We start from the raw sequence: 15319 nt of genomic DNA, 5'->3' as shown, positions 1-15319 counted from the left end.
GGCGCGCGTGTGCCGGAGAGCTCGGTGACGTCACCGGCACTTTAGAATCCGGCGCACGCGCGTGGTGCGCCGTGCCCAAGTGCGGTGCGCCGAGTTATAAGTTAATATATCTTATAAAACGGCGATAGGGGCTTTGTTCCCCTAACAAAAATATGCTCTGGCACCAGCTCACCCTGAGCTGGTGCCATGTATAGGTTTCCTTTAAAGGGGTTCTCAGGAGGTGGAAAAACATGGCTGCAGTCTTCCAAAAACAGCACCACACCTGACCATGGTTACTGCCAGTACTGCAGCTCAGCTGTATAGAAATGAATGGAGCTTAGTTGCAATACCACACACTACCCATGGTCAGGTGAGGCGCTGTTTTTGGAAGACTGCAGCCATGTTTTTCCACCTCCAGAGAACCCCTTTAAGTTTTGTGCCACTTCCAACCTCACAGATTTAGTGACCCCTCATAAATCCTCCCCTCTACAATAGTTTTAGTGCCACTTCTGAAGTCCTCTTTCATTCCCCGTTTCTGTTCTCCCTCCTAAGTTTTGTGTATCAACCCCCAGTAGGATTGTGCCCATTTCAAGTTTAGTGCTGTTTCCTGCCACCTCCACCTTTAGTGCTCTGTGTGCCCCATTTTGAGCAACTTTGTAGTTTTTGTGCAACCTCATATTTTTCCTGGCCCATTCTTGCCCCCTCATGTTTCGTGACCCCACTTCTATTCCCCTTTTTATGTTTTGTGCCACTTCTCTCACAGCAAATAGCGTTCCAATAAAGGAAAAAAGAATACTAAGGTTGCATTCACATGAATGTATGGGGGACGTATATGCGGACGAATATACATCCCCTTAGTCCTCTATGGGGCCTGGGCTAGGTACAGTAAGCACAATGTGTGCTCACTGTATTGCGCCGTGGTCACAAAAAAGATAGAGCCTGCTTTATCTTTGGCCATATGAACGGCAGTGCAACTCTATTTTCAATGAAGAGGTGAGGGGTGAGCAGCACTCACCTCTCCTTCTCTCCAGCGTGCCCGAAGTGTGCCCTCCCGGCCCCACATTCAAGGTCTTATGTTGTAAAATACCCCATATAATGCCTCCTAATATGGACATAATGCCTGGAATTATGGCATTGTACATTATGCTGTCCTGTTTCTTTCTTTAGTTATAAGGCTGCGCTCAATATACATTGATGGTGTTCAATCATAACTGGGGACATATCCTATTGTCAAGGAGAATGTTCATGTCTGAAAATTAGTTGAAAGCTACACTAATACTTTGTTTTAGCATTTACTGATTTATCTTAAAACATAACTGCAAAGTCACCTGTTTAGCACAGCTAGAAAGCGCATTTGATAACAATTCCAACAATATCTGTATCATGTTGCTATCTTCTTCCTAGCCTGAGATCTTATACGTCTATGAGTACTTCTTGAGAAATCAACTCCACTTTCTCCTGAAATAGCTGCACACTTCCTGGTTATGACATAAGCTACAGGAACTGAGGCCATAGCAGTTTACGTCACTTCCCATAATGCTGAGCTTTCCTCACTAGTGATGGGTCAGTCACAGGTTAAAAATAGAGTAAAATTGGGTTAAAAGTAGAGTGGGGACGGTGGCTGGCTGCCTGAGAACAGATTAAAGGGGTTGTTCGACTGTTATAAAAAAATTGTATTCGAGCATATGTCCATCTAATCCAGTGGTTCTCAACCTTTCTAATGCTGTGACCCCGCAATACAGTTCCACATGTTGCGGTGACCCCAAACCATGTGGAAGAATATAACTACTATATTACTGCCCCCTTTTACAAGAATATGACTATAGGTGGTCCCCTACTTAAGGAAACCCGACTTACAGACGACCCATAGTTACAGACAGACCCCTCTGCCCACTGTGACCTCTGGTGAAGCTCTGTGGAAGCTTTACTATAGTCCCAGACTGCAATGCTATAAGGTTTCTGTAATGAAGCTTTATTGATAATCATTGGCCCAATTACAGCAAAAATTTTGAAACTCCAGTTGTCACTGGGACAAAAGAAAAAAATTTGTCTAGAACTTCAATTATAAAATATACAGTTTCTACTTACTGTGGGAGATTTGGCCCAGTAGAGACCGTGGTAGCGGGGTGCTGTGATGCAGTTCAAGACAGTGACACCAAGGTACAGTCCAAAACAGGTCTCGCCTGTGTTTATTGTAGCAGCAAAATAAAACAGCCTTTACATTCAGGCATTAAACAAACAAAAATCCTACCCGTCAGGGTGCTAACTATACAGGTGTTCACTAACTCACCACTATACAAAATCACTTGGCTGCTCCAGGCACAGAGGTCAGTGCTGTGTGCTCTCCAGCCTCCTTAAAGAGAGAGACAACACTACCAGCTCTGCTGAGCGGTTTTTTAAAAAAAAAACCGATTGGGCTGCTCCCATCACCTGTGTCCAAGGTGCTGGACACCCAACCTCAGCACTAAGGCCTTGCATAATAGCAAAACCTAGGGGAAACATACCGCTCATCCACAGTTAACCCCTTCAGTGTCTCACATACCCTCCCCCTCTGTTTGACCCTGTGGGGGCGAACACTTTTGGCCATCAGACAGTGGGTACGAGACAGGGCATCGGCATTCCCATGCAGCTTTCCTGCTCGATGTTCTACCGTGAATTTGAAATTCTGCAACATTAGGAACCACCTTGTGACCCTGGCGTTCCTCTCTTTAGCCTGACTCATCCAGGTGAGGGGAGAGTGATCGGTCACTAGTGTAAACTGTCGCCCTATCAAGTAATACCTCAGGGATTCCAGAGCCCATTTTATCGCCAAGCACTCCCTCTCGACTATACTGTAGTTCTTCTCAGGAGGAGTGAGCTTGCGGCTCAGGAATGTCACGGGATGTTCCTCACCCTCCACTACTTGGGACAGGACAGCCCCTAAGCCCACGTCCGAAGCGTCAGTCTGCACAATAAAGGTCTTGGTGAAGTCAGGGGTGATCAGTACCGGTCCCTCGCACAAAACAGTCTTAAGTCGCTGAAACGCCCCCTCAGCCTCTTCACTCCACTTTACCATCACCGCCCTGCTACCCTTGGTCAGGTCAGTCAGGGGTGCCGCTATGGTAGCAAAATCGGGGATAAATCGGCGATAATAGCCCACTATGCCTAGGAAAGCCCTCACTTGCTTCTTGCTCATAGGTCGTGGCCACTGCTGGATCGCCTCCACTTTATTTACTTGGGGTTTGATGACACCTCGCCCAATACGGTACCCCAGGTAACGGGCCTCTTCCAGACCCAGTGCACATTTTTGGGGGTTCGCTGTCAACCCTGCTGCCCTCAGGGAGTCTACCACTGCTTGCACCTTGGCCAGGTGACTCTCCCAATCGTTACTATAAACTATGATGTCATCCAGGTAGGCCGAGGCATATCTCCGGTGAGGTTTTAGGACGAGATCCATTAACCTCTGGAATGTGGCGGGAGCCCCATGTAGCCCAAAGGGGAGTACCACGTACTGAAAAAGCCCATCAGGAGTAACAAAAGCGGTCTTCTCTTTGGCCCTGTCAGTAAGGGGTACCTGCCAATACCCTTTCGTCAGGTCAAGGGTGGAGAAGAATCTAGCCTTTCCCAGTCGTTCTATCAACTCGTCAACCCTGGGCATGGGATAAGAATCAAATTTGGACACCTCGTTCAACTTCCTAAAGTCATTGCAGAACCGTAGGGAACCATCAGGTTTGGGAATCAACACAATAGGACTCGACCAGTCACTTTTAGACTCCTCGATAACTCCCAGGTCTAACATCTGCCTGACTTCTTCGGATATGGCAAGCCGGCGCGCTTCAGGGACCCGGTAGGGTTTTTGGTGTACCCGGATGTGGGGTTCGGTTATGATATCATGCTTGATGACTGAAGTACGTCCCGGTAACTTAGAGAACACATCCACATTTCGGAGCACAAACTCCTTCGCTTCCTGAATCTGGGCCCTGGAGAGGGACTCCGAGATCCGTACTTCAGGCACCTTGGCATCGGGTACACCTACCTCCGGTGTCCCCTTCTTGGGGACAGACGCTTTTTCTACTCCCACGGCCATCAGGGACTCTCTTTCCCTCCATGGCTTTAGGAGGTTCACGTGGTATATCTGTTCGGGTTTCCTCCTCCCCGGCTGAGATACCTTGTAGGTTACCTCCCCTACTTTCTCCATGACCTCATATGGTCCTTGCCATTTTGCCAAGAACTTGCTCTCAACGGTGGGCACCAGAACTAGCACTCTGTCGCCTGGGTTAAAGGTCCTGAGTCTGGCTGACCTATTGTAGACCCTAGACTGGGCCTCTTGTGCCCTTGTCATGTGCTCCTTTACAAGGGGCATTACCGCCGCTATGCGGTCCTGCATAAGGGAGATGTGTTCTATCACACTACGGTGGGGGGTCCTCACCTGTTCCCAGGTCTCCTTGGCTACATCCAAAAGCCCACGTGGGGAACGGCCATATAACAGCTCAAAGGGTGAGAAACCCGTGGAGGACTGGGGAACTTCACGTATGGCAAACATCAAATAGGGCAACAAACAATCCCAGTCCTTCCCATCCTTGCTGACCACCCTCTTTAGCATCCCCTTCAAGGTCTTGTTAAACCTCTCGACTAGGCCATCTGTCTGAGGATGATACACAGAGGTGCGAAGCTGTTTAACCTGCAGTAACTTACACATCTCCTTCATTACCCTAGACATGAATGGGGTACCCTGGTCAGTCAAGATTTCCTTGGGGAGGCCTGTGCGTGAGAATACCTGGAACAGCTCCCTAGCAATATTTTTGGAGGAGGTGTTCCTTAATGGAATCGCCTCGGGATACCGCGTAGCGTAGTCCAGGATAACCAGGATGTATTGGTGCCCCCTTGAGGATTTGACTATAGGGCCAACCAGATCCATTGCAATCCGTTCAAATGGCACCTCTATGATTGGTAGCGGGACCAAAGGACTCCTGAAGTGGGACACCGGGGCAGTAAGTTGACACTCAGGGCAGGAGCTACAATACCGGTTTACCTCCTCCCACACCCCGGGCCAGAAAAATCTCTGCAGGATCCTCTCTCGGGTCTTCTCAGCACCTAAGTGCCCTCCCAGCACATGTTTGTGTGCCAACTCTAGCACCAGCCTACGGTGAGATTGGGGTACTACAAGTTGCTCAACCTCCTCACCCCGTATCTGGTCGACCCTGTACAACAGCTCCCCAACAATCACCATTCGGGGGTATATTTTGTCAGCCCCTGGTATTTGGAGTACCCCATTTATCACCTTAACATTCTCCTGTGCTTTAAACAAGGTAGGGTCCTGTAGCTGTGCAGCCCCAAAATTGTCACGGGAAAACTCAAGGTCCGGCATGTCGGCCACCTCCTCGTGGCCCTCGACCTCACCAGCTAGGACCTCTAGGGGAGAGAATTCATCACCTGGGGTCACCCCTACTGCTGGTGTGGGTACATCGGCCTCAAAGGGTTCAGGGGCCAAGGCCGGACATACCTGACGTCCATTATCTGCAACAGCACCTGAGGTGGGTCTTCGTCTCCAGAGGTCCCAAAACACCGGTAAGTCTCTGCCGATAATAGCCTCATGAAACAGGGTCCCCACCACCCCCACTTCATGGGTAACAGTACCACAAGGGGTATGTAGGTTGATGACAGCAGTGGGATATTCGCGAGTGTCCCCATGTATACATAACACTCCCACTTTACGCCCACTGTACAGTCCAGGATCAACCAAAGTTCCCCGCACCAGGGTAACCAGACTCCCTGAGTCTAGCAAGGCTTCCACTGTATGACCACCGATTGTGACCATACACACTTGGGGTTCTGCATCCGTGACTGACTCGGCAGCCAGAACCGGCCGGGCAAACAGTGACATTCGCCGGGTCTGGTTGCAGTCCATTGGCTCCACTGACAGGGGACAGTTGGCAGCAATATGGCCCATTTCATGGCATCGCCAGCACTGGATACGGCTATGACCTCTGTCACGAGCCTCACTGGGTTTCTGTGTATCCAAGCCCCCCAGTGTACCCCCTCCCAACCTGACCTGTTTCCCTTTTTCTGCAGTAGCAGTCTTACCAGATGGTTTAATGGCCTTGTCACTGGCACTGCTTCGTGTGGGAGGGATAAGTAGAAGATCCTCCGTAGCCCGATATCTCTCTACTAGGGACACGAGTTCCTCAGCATTTGTGGGACCGGCCTGTCCAACCCACCGCTGGAGCCGAGAGGGCAGAGAACGGGTGAACTTGTCAAGAACCACTCTCTCGCTCGACCATCTGTGCTGGGGTGCAGTCCTCGGGTTGTAGCCACTTCCGGACAAGATGGATCAGGTCATGCATTTGGGAGCGCGGGGGTAGTTTTTCAGAGTATGCCCACTGGTGGACCCGGCTGGAACGAACCTGAACGGTGACCCCAAGACGAGCCAGAATCTCCGCCTTTAACTGGGGGTACTCACGGGCCTCCGTTTCACTCAGGTCGTAGTAAGCCTTCTGCGATTCGCCTGTCAGGAACGGCGCCAGGACATCTGCCCACTGCTCAGCTGGTAACTCCTCTCGCTCAGCTACTCGCTCGAACACAGTGAGATAAGCCTCCACATCGTCGGTCGCCGTCATCTTTTGTAAAGCCTTTTGTACTGCAGCCCGTGCGGAATGCTGGACAACCGGGTACCCTTGCAAACCAGTATGGGACCCCTCAGTAGTCGTCGCTTGCGGTGCTGCCATAACGCCAGAAAACTTTTCCATCATCAGCTGGAACATGGCTCGGGACTCTTCCTGCTGTTGCTGGAGCATGGCTTGCTGCAGCTGCCGATCAGCCCGGGACTCTTCCTGCTGTTGCTGGAACATGGCTTGCTGCTGGCGGGACCTCTCCTCCTGCTGCTGGAGCATGGCTTGCTGCTGCTGCCGATTAGCTCTGGCCTCCTCTTGCAGGTATTTAATAAAGTCCTCCATCTTGGCTGTATCCTGCAATTGGCCTGCTGCTTTCACCCAGGCCATGCAATGTTGCAGGATGTAGCGAGCCTTTCAGGTGTGTGTCTTTTGAACTGCCCGCATCCTCCACCATATGTGGGAGATTTGGCCCAGTAGAGACCGTGGTAGCGGGGTGCTGTGATGCAGTTCAAGACAGTGACACCAAGGTACAGTCCAAAACAGGTCTCGCCTGTGTTTATTGTAGCAGCAAAATAAAACAGCCTTTACATTCAGGCATTAAACAAACAAAAATCCTACCCGTCAGGGTGCTAACTATACAGGTGTTCACTAACTCACCACTATACAAAATCACTTGGCTGCTCCAGGCACAGAGGTCAGTGCTGTGTGCTCTCCAGCCTCCTTACAGAGAGAGACAACACTACCAGCTCTGCTGAGCGGTTTTTTAAAAAAAAACTGATTGGGCTGCTCCCATCACCTGTGTCCAAGGTGCTGGACACCCAACCTCAGCACTAAGGCCTTGCATAATAGCAAAACCTAGGGGAAACATACCGCTCATCCACAGTTAACCCCTTCAGTGTCTCACATTACATACAAATTCAACTTAAGAACAAACCGAGGAAACCTATCTTGTATGTAACCAGGGGACTGCCTGTACTATAAAAGGACCACCTATGTGCAAGAATATAACTTCTATAATACTGCCCCTATCTACAAGAATCTATAAAAATTACTCACAAAATTTTCTTTTCCTGGAGTCCAAAGGCAGCACAAGGAACAATGAGATTATGATCCTTAGATATAATCACATAGAGACTAGTTAGCATAGCAATGACCAATCACCACAGAGTGGGGTTCACCCAACCCATATAAGCTCCCCGCAGGCTACAATTTCATGAGTAAATTTTAGCATTCCTGGTCATCTTTCAAGCAGCACAAGGAACAATGAGACTTACCACCAATACCTACGATGAAGGATGGACAAGCACGCCAACTTTTGACAAATTTAGACCACTCTACCGCTAATGAGTCAAGCATGTAGTGACTTATGAACGTAGAGTAGTTTGACCAAGTTGCAGCCATGCATATGTCATCTAGAGGAATGTGGCCCATTTCAGCCCATGAGGTCACTGTTGACCTGATGGAATGTCTCTAATCTTTATAAGAGATGGAAGTTTTGCTAGAAGATAACATTTTTTAATGGCAGATCTAATCCACCTGGCTAGCGTAGCTTTGCTGGCTTTTTGACCATTGTTGGGACCTCTCAGTTGTAGAAAGAGTGCTTCAGAATTACGGAAGGAAATGGTTCTTTGGATATATATTGGGATTGCTCTTCTGACATCCAATAGATGCCCTTTTCTCTGTTCTTCGTTTTGTGGATTTGGAAATAAAACTGGCAAACAGATTTCCTGTGTAATATTTTTGAAAGATGGCACTTTGGGCAGGAACCCTGGCATGATTCTGAGGATAAGGCATTCTCCCAAGTCTCTTAAATATGGATCCCTATGGGATTTGGCTTGAAGCTCGCTAATACGCCTTGCGGAAGAAATGGCTACTAAAAAGAGAGTTTTCATTGATAACCATTGATTGGAGCCTTCTCCAAAGGTTAAAATGGTGAGCCTATGAGATGTTCCAGAACCGTAGGCAAGTCCCATGAGGGAGCTGGAGGGTGAGGATTTGGATTCAGTCTTGAGAGGGCCTTGAAGAAGTTTATTACCAGGGATTACCAGAGAAGATGCTCTGTAATTGTGCATTTCTTGCATTGAATTTAACTTTAAGAGTGTTTAGAGTGTTTAACCTGAGGTCTTTTTGATATCTTTCTTGCAGGAACTGAAGTATTGAATTTAAGGAGTCTGGAGCAGCTGCGTTCTGCCGACACCAAGATTTAAACAGGGGCCAAACTCTGTTGTAGACTTTCACCATAGAGAGTCTTCTAGTTAACAAGAGGGTAATGTAACTTCTTTTGTAAGACCTAAATTCTTCAGATTTTCCGTGTCAGCCTCCAGGATGGTAGTTGGATTCGGGTGAAAATGATCTCTTTGGGAGAGTAAATTGTGGGACACTGGAAGTTTGATAGGATCTTCTTTGAAAACCAACCACACAAGTGAGAACCAAGCCCTGCGTCAGTACCTTCGGGATAAGGGCTATTGGGGGAAAAACATATATCAGGTGATGTGACCAGTTGATCGATAGGCCGTCCAAAGCTGGGGCTTTCGGGAAGCAACAAAGTGTGCAAAAGACACATTTTGAGTTCTCCTCCGTTACCATCACGTGTATTAGTGGAGTACCCCATTTGTTCGTCAGGAGAGAAAAATCTGATGGTTTAGTGACCATTCTGATTTTAGAAGAAAATTCCTTCTGAGGCTGTCCTTTAGAGGATTCAGACGACCCTTGATGTGGACTGCTGAGATGGAGGGAACATTGCGTTGAGCCCAGTTCATGAGAAGGTTGCATTCTGTCGTCATGGAGAGACTCTTGGTGCCACCTCTTTTGTTTATATGATAAATTGTGGCTAGATTTTCTGATTGTACAAGTATCCTGAAACCGCGTAATATTGGTTGAAAATGTAACAAGGCTAACCTGACCACCTTCAGCTCCTTGCGATTGACAGGTGAGAATCCTTTTTCTTCCATTTGGTCCGGAACCAAAGATGATCTACATGGGCACCCCAACCCAGGCAGTCCCATTTATAGTGAGAATCTTCTGGGGCTCAGGGACCAAGGACAACCCCTTGAGGAGAGTACGGTGTCCACCACCAGGAGAGATCCCTGATCGTTTGTGGAGAGATCGTCAGATATGACTGTAGATTTCTTTTACCATGACACCAAGCCTCCAAAAGATCTTTTTGAAGAGATCTCTTTCTTGCTCTGGCCCAAGGCACCGCATCGATCGCTGAGGTCGTCTTCCCCAGCACTTTCATGGCAAATCTGATGTCACTGTCTGTTGACTCTGGAGCTTGAACGCCATTTCTTGGATGGATTTTGTTCTTTCTGGAGATAAAAATATTGTAAAACAATATAATTACTACAACACTGCTCCCCCAGGTCTTATCTTCCTCCTCACCTCACTCAGGTAGCTACCCTGCTACTCTCTCCTCACACAGAATGCCCCCCAGGTATTGCCCACCTCCTTGAACAGAATCCCACTCCCTGGTCTTGTCACCCCCCCTACCTTCTCGATACAACACAAAATTACCTCCTAGATCTGCCCCTCTTCACAGAACAAAGCCCTCCAAAATCTGCCCCTCCTTCGACATAAAGAATCCCCTCCTTAGGTCTTACCCAGGATCCCCACAGGTCTAGTCCTCCATCCGTGTCCCCTTCCTCACCGTCAGCAGCCCTGCTGTATGTTATTGAGGAACCGGAGGGTCATGTCACAGGTCCTTTAGCTGGCAGGCTGTAGGAGCTGTATTTCTGTATAGCAACTCCTGGATCGAGACCTTGAATTATGTCATTCAAGGTCCCAGAGCAACTAGTGTGTGCATAATGCACACTTGTTTTATTGCGCTTTAGATGCGATGAAATAATGGCTCCGATGGCTTTAGGTGACCCCTGTGTTTTGGTCGGTCGACCCCTGCCGGGGTCGCGACCCACAGGTTGAGAGCCACTAATCTGAACTATGCCCTTGTTTATTTACAGAGGCACGTAAGTTCTGCCCCGACAATCTCCGGATGCCCTGGTAGGCCAACCCTTCCCCTCTCCTAGAGCTTTATCAAGCAGGGGCAGGGCTCAGACAGACCGCAGCATAAGACACCGGGAGATCTGCAGTTGGATAACAACTTCAACCCCTTCAGGACTAAGCCAATTTAGGGTTTTAGGACCAAGCCTTATTTTTTTTTTTAATCTGCCCTATGTCATTATAAGCGGTTATAACTTTGTAATGCTTTAACATATCCAGAGATTGTTTTCATGTCACACATTGTACTTCAAAGTAGTTGAAAAATTTGAATGATATCTTTTGTGTTTAGTTAAAATGAAAATTTGGCAATGTGTGAAAAATCAACTTTAAGAAGTTTGTTAACCGTTTAGGTGTTTCAACGGGGTTAAAACACAATTACAATACATTAATGTTGGCCACAAAAATTAAACAGCCACAATGTATGAAATTATGAAAAACTCCATAGAGTTTGATAGGTGATCTCTGCTAAATATTCTGATATCCCATATGCCCCGTTGAGAACAGATTGACATTGTCACATTTAAGATATAAAATGTTTATTTTTTTCATAATTTGGACACATGGGGGATTTTTTTTTTGCAAGATGAGATTCACTTTTCAGGTAGATCATTTAGGGGGATTATTAAGGATGGGTTCAAATCCCGTTTTTTTGCATCAGCCGGACGTATGCTGAAACATATACCTTTAAAAATTGACAAAAACGGGTGCAGTTTGTATCATCAGTCTACGTTTATTGGACATATACGTTGTATACGTAACATCTGTTTGCATCCGTTTTTACACTTTAAAAACGTATACTTTTTTTAAAATTCACTTCCGCTTACTGCACCTTCCAAAGTCATTCCCATGTGTCCTTACCAAGATGGAGAATGTTAAAGCGTAACTGTAAAGCTATAGTGATTTTACCAAATTATTATGTGTGATTCCCCCTTTGAAAACAAACAGAATGATGCCAAAGTTATGGCATTTTCTGTTCTGAAAGTGTTTGACAAACATGTTTCTCACCAGAGTCTGTCAGTCTATGCCCTCAGGCTGAGACCAGTTAGCTTGCTCACAGATCCCATGATGCCTTGTGTTCTCTCTCAAAGTAATTTAGTATTAAATCCATTTAGTTTCCCACATGTTAATCCATTGAACACTGCACAGTGCACAAACAGGATGTATATGGTGACAGCCTGGCAGCTTCCATGCTGGAGCAGAGAACAGGTAATAAATGGTAGAAATAATTAGAATATGAAGTCGATGTCTGTGCTGTGTGAGCTCTAAAAGTTAATAGCTTATCTACACAGAGCTGATGCTGCAGATGACAAAGTGGGGGAATAGCATAAGGAGTGGAGATACAGATAGAGAAAGTTCTGTAGAATTGCAGACTGGGATGGAGGAACCGATAGGGAACAGGGAATAGTGAGGTACAAGAATTTCACTATTTTGTGCTGGAGACATCTGCATTCACACATCCAGCTCTGCTACATTCTGTCACATGACCTCCTCCCCTGTGAGCAGGGAGCAGCAGCTCCTTCCCTCCCATAAAAAAATAGTTTAAAGTATGGATTCATAGGGCTTGTCAGTACATGGAGAGGAAGCAGTCATTGCAGCAATGAGGTAATCTGAGGGGGATAGCAAAGAAACTTCTGAATATAGGTAGCAAAGGTTTTTTTTTACAACCCAAGAGCTATTTATTTGTGGGAAAAAAAAACTTTACAGTTACTCTTTAACCCCTTAGCTCCCGTGATTAGCGCTCAGCGCAGTACCAGTACGGTTATGAGCCGAAGTCGGTTTGGCTCTACACCGGAGCCTAGCCGGCATCGGGGGTTTCGGAATGTCAGCGGTAACCTACCCCTGACATCCCCGGGTCGTAGTGGGCTCGGATCGCGGTTGTCTAACCCATTAAATGCCGCGGTCATGCTGACTGCCTTTGGGGCGTCTTTCCCCTCACAATCAGCACCCCTGAGCCGTTTTCGTGGGGCGTCAATCATTGCTATGGTAGCCCTGGGTTCCAATCGGCACCCCAGGGCTGCCTGCTGGCACTGCCTGAAAGATGGCTTCTGTGACGTCATCTTAAAGGCACATTGTCAGCCTATGCATGTGCATAGGCTGACACTGCTAGAGTATTATCATGAACAAGCAATCCCATGGTGGAACTAATAAAAAGAGGAAAAAAAAATGTTTTCAATACTCCAGAATGATACTGTTGCAAAGTACAACATTCCCCGCAAAAAACAAGCCATCAACTAGCCCTGTAGCCAAAAAAGTAAAAATGTTATGCCACTTGGAAGACGGAGATGCAAAAATGATAGATTTTTCCCCACATTAGGGTTTTATTTGGCAAATTTAGTAAAACATACGGGTTGTTAGGGACGTGGTGATACTTAATGGCCTTAATGAACATTGCACATTCTTTCTAGTGAAAACTGCTTGCACATGTATTTAAGAAGTGTCCATATCACATGTGTTGCATGCGACTCATTTGTGTCACGGCTGCACTATACCCAATGTGACAAAAATTTCTCCACATAAAGGGGGTTTTTCGTCGGCCCATGCGCCACATTTATCATGTAGAGTCTGACAGAAATGTGGGCAATAGTCGCTATTTCGGCTGTTACTGCAGATACCTGTCCACACATACTGCCAGGAACCCGCAGTGATTGCCCGGGCTCCGCTTCTGATCACCATGATGTAACTGTATGTATTGGTGCAGTAACTACCTGCACCTTATGATCTTCAGTTACGTCAGGGTGTGGGAACGGGTTAAGCATCACAGAAATCTTAGGTTCCTCACTTCCAGGGGCATAATAACAGCTGTAGCAGCCGTAGCGGATGCTATGTGGCCCGTATTGCCCAAGGACCAGGGATGGACTGCAGAACTTTTTTTGTGTACTCTTGTTCTCCCCCTTCTCTCCCTGTTGATAGGGGCGGCTGTATGTAGCGCCAGCACCAACAGGGGCCCACGTGCCGTCCCATTGTCCCAAGTGTATATGGTTTGTATGTGTGTATATATGTATATTCTTTATATAATGTATGCATGTATGTCTGCTGATAATATTCTGTATGCCTAAACAATATATAGTGTATGTACTATACAATATGTGTGCATATACTGTGTGTGTGTGTGTGTGTAAATGTATGTACATGTAGATCCAGATGTACATACTGTGTGTCTCTATATACAGTATGAGTTTGTATATACTGTATGTATTGGTGTATAAATTTAAGTATGAGTACATAAATGTATGCATATAAGTGTATAAATGTATATATGTGGGTACCATTATATAGAATGTGTATAGAATTTTAGATGTGTATATATAAGTATATAAATGTGTATGTATATAAATGTGTGTATATTTGAATGTGTAAATGTGTGTGATTGTATAAATGTGAGTGTACAAATATGTATATTTCACTATTTATAGCTCACTTCTTTGTTTTTAGTTTTAAGAACAGATACTACCCCATCTTGATCTCCATTCCTTTTAAACATTTTTACAAGTCTACATCCTCAACAAACAGACAGATGGCGCTGTCCATTACCTGTTTGTGAAATCTAGGGGACCATTTTCATAATAGCAAATGCAGAAGCTGCATATAAGGGTCAAACTTTAAAAACACCCCTGCACCCTTGAGAAGTTGCTTTTTCCCTAGGGCACCTGGTTTATGTGGAGACCTTAAAGGACATCTACTACCAGGATCAAGGATTGTAAACCAAGCAGACTGACATACTGTGCCCCGTCTGGCAGGATCTGCTCTTCTTTGAGCTTCTTATGGCCTTGTCTTTAAGAAATAAAGGGTTAAAAAATATGCAAATGAGTCTGAGGGGCTTCAGGTTCCATTAATACCTATGGAGCCCAGAGCCTCGCAGGCGCCTTTTTTTTCTAAAAACCAAGGCATAAGAAGCTAAAATAAGATCAGATCCAGAGTGGGCACACACCAGTATGCCAGTGTGCTTGGTTTACAATATTTGATCCTGATTTCTATAAAGAAAAACTACCACTTGGATGCAGTGCTTCTAAACCAAGTACATTTACATGCTAAAACTGTCTAAATTCAACATCAACCAAGAGATATTTTCTATCAAGTATATAACATGGATTGCAGTTCTAGTTGCATAGTATACTGTACAGTGGCTTAACATTGTCAAGCTCTCTCTCTATTGGTTGTTTTGCCTCAATTGGCCCACTCTTTTTGCATATATAGTAATGGTGTATGCTGTCTCTACTCACTCTTGTCCTACACCTTGAGAAAGGGCTCTGCCCGAAACGCGTCAGTAAGGACTTCAATCTATTCATTTATGCTTTAACTATTTGGTCTACCGTGTCTAAAAATAAAATTGTTATCATTACTATCATCCTCGTTTTTGAGAGTTTGTAAATATCCCGGAAATTAGCGCCACAATTTCTGCCAATATATTTTTTCTACGTTTCTGTGCAATTTATCCCGAGCTCCCTATTTTTGGGACCTTTGGGAAACCTATCTTTGGCTAGTGGCTGCTTTCCTCCACTCTGGGATCCAACTTGTATAGACAAGTGGAACACCATCCACCTCCAGGACCCCAACAGTGGGGGATTTTGCCTGAAACAAGACTTCCGACAGGTGAGCACCCCACATAGGGGTTGGGTTTACTCCTCTTCTTTGCTGGAAGATATCACTCGAGGCGCCGTCCTCTGTTTTTCTGTTTTTTTCTTTTCACTGTTTGCAACCTAGGGTTAAAGTACCCTATGGGGCTGAAAAATAATACAAATGAGAATTTTAAAAAG

This window comes from Engystomops pustulosus, chromosome 1 (assembly GCF_040894005.1).
Source record: "Engystomops pustulosus chromosome 1, aEngPut4.maternal, whole genome shotgun sequence".
Taxonomy (NCBI): domain Eukaryota; kingdom Metazoa; phylum Chordata; class Amphibia; order Anura; family Leptodactylidae; genus Engystomops; species Engystomops pustulosus.
The sequence above is the reverse complement of the archived record's forward strand: the minus strand, read 5'-3'. Positions refer to the sequence as shown.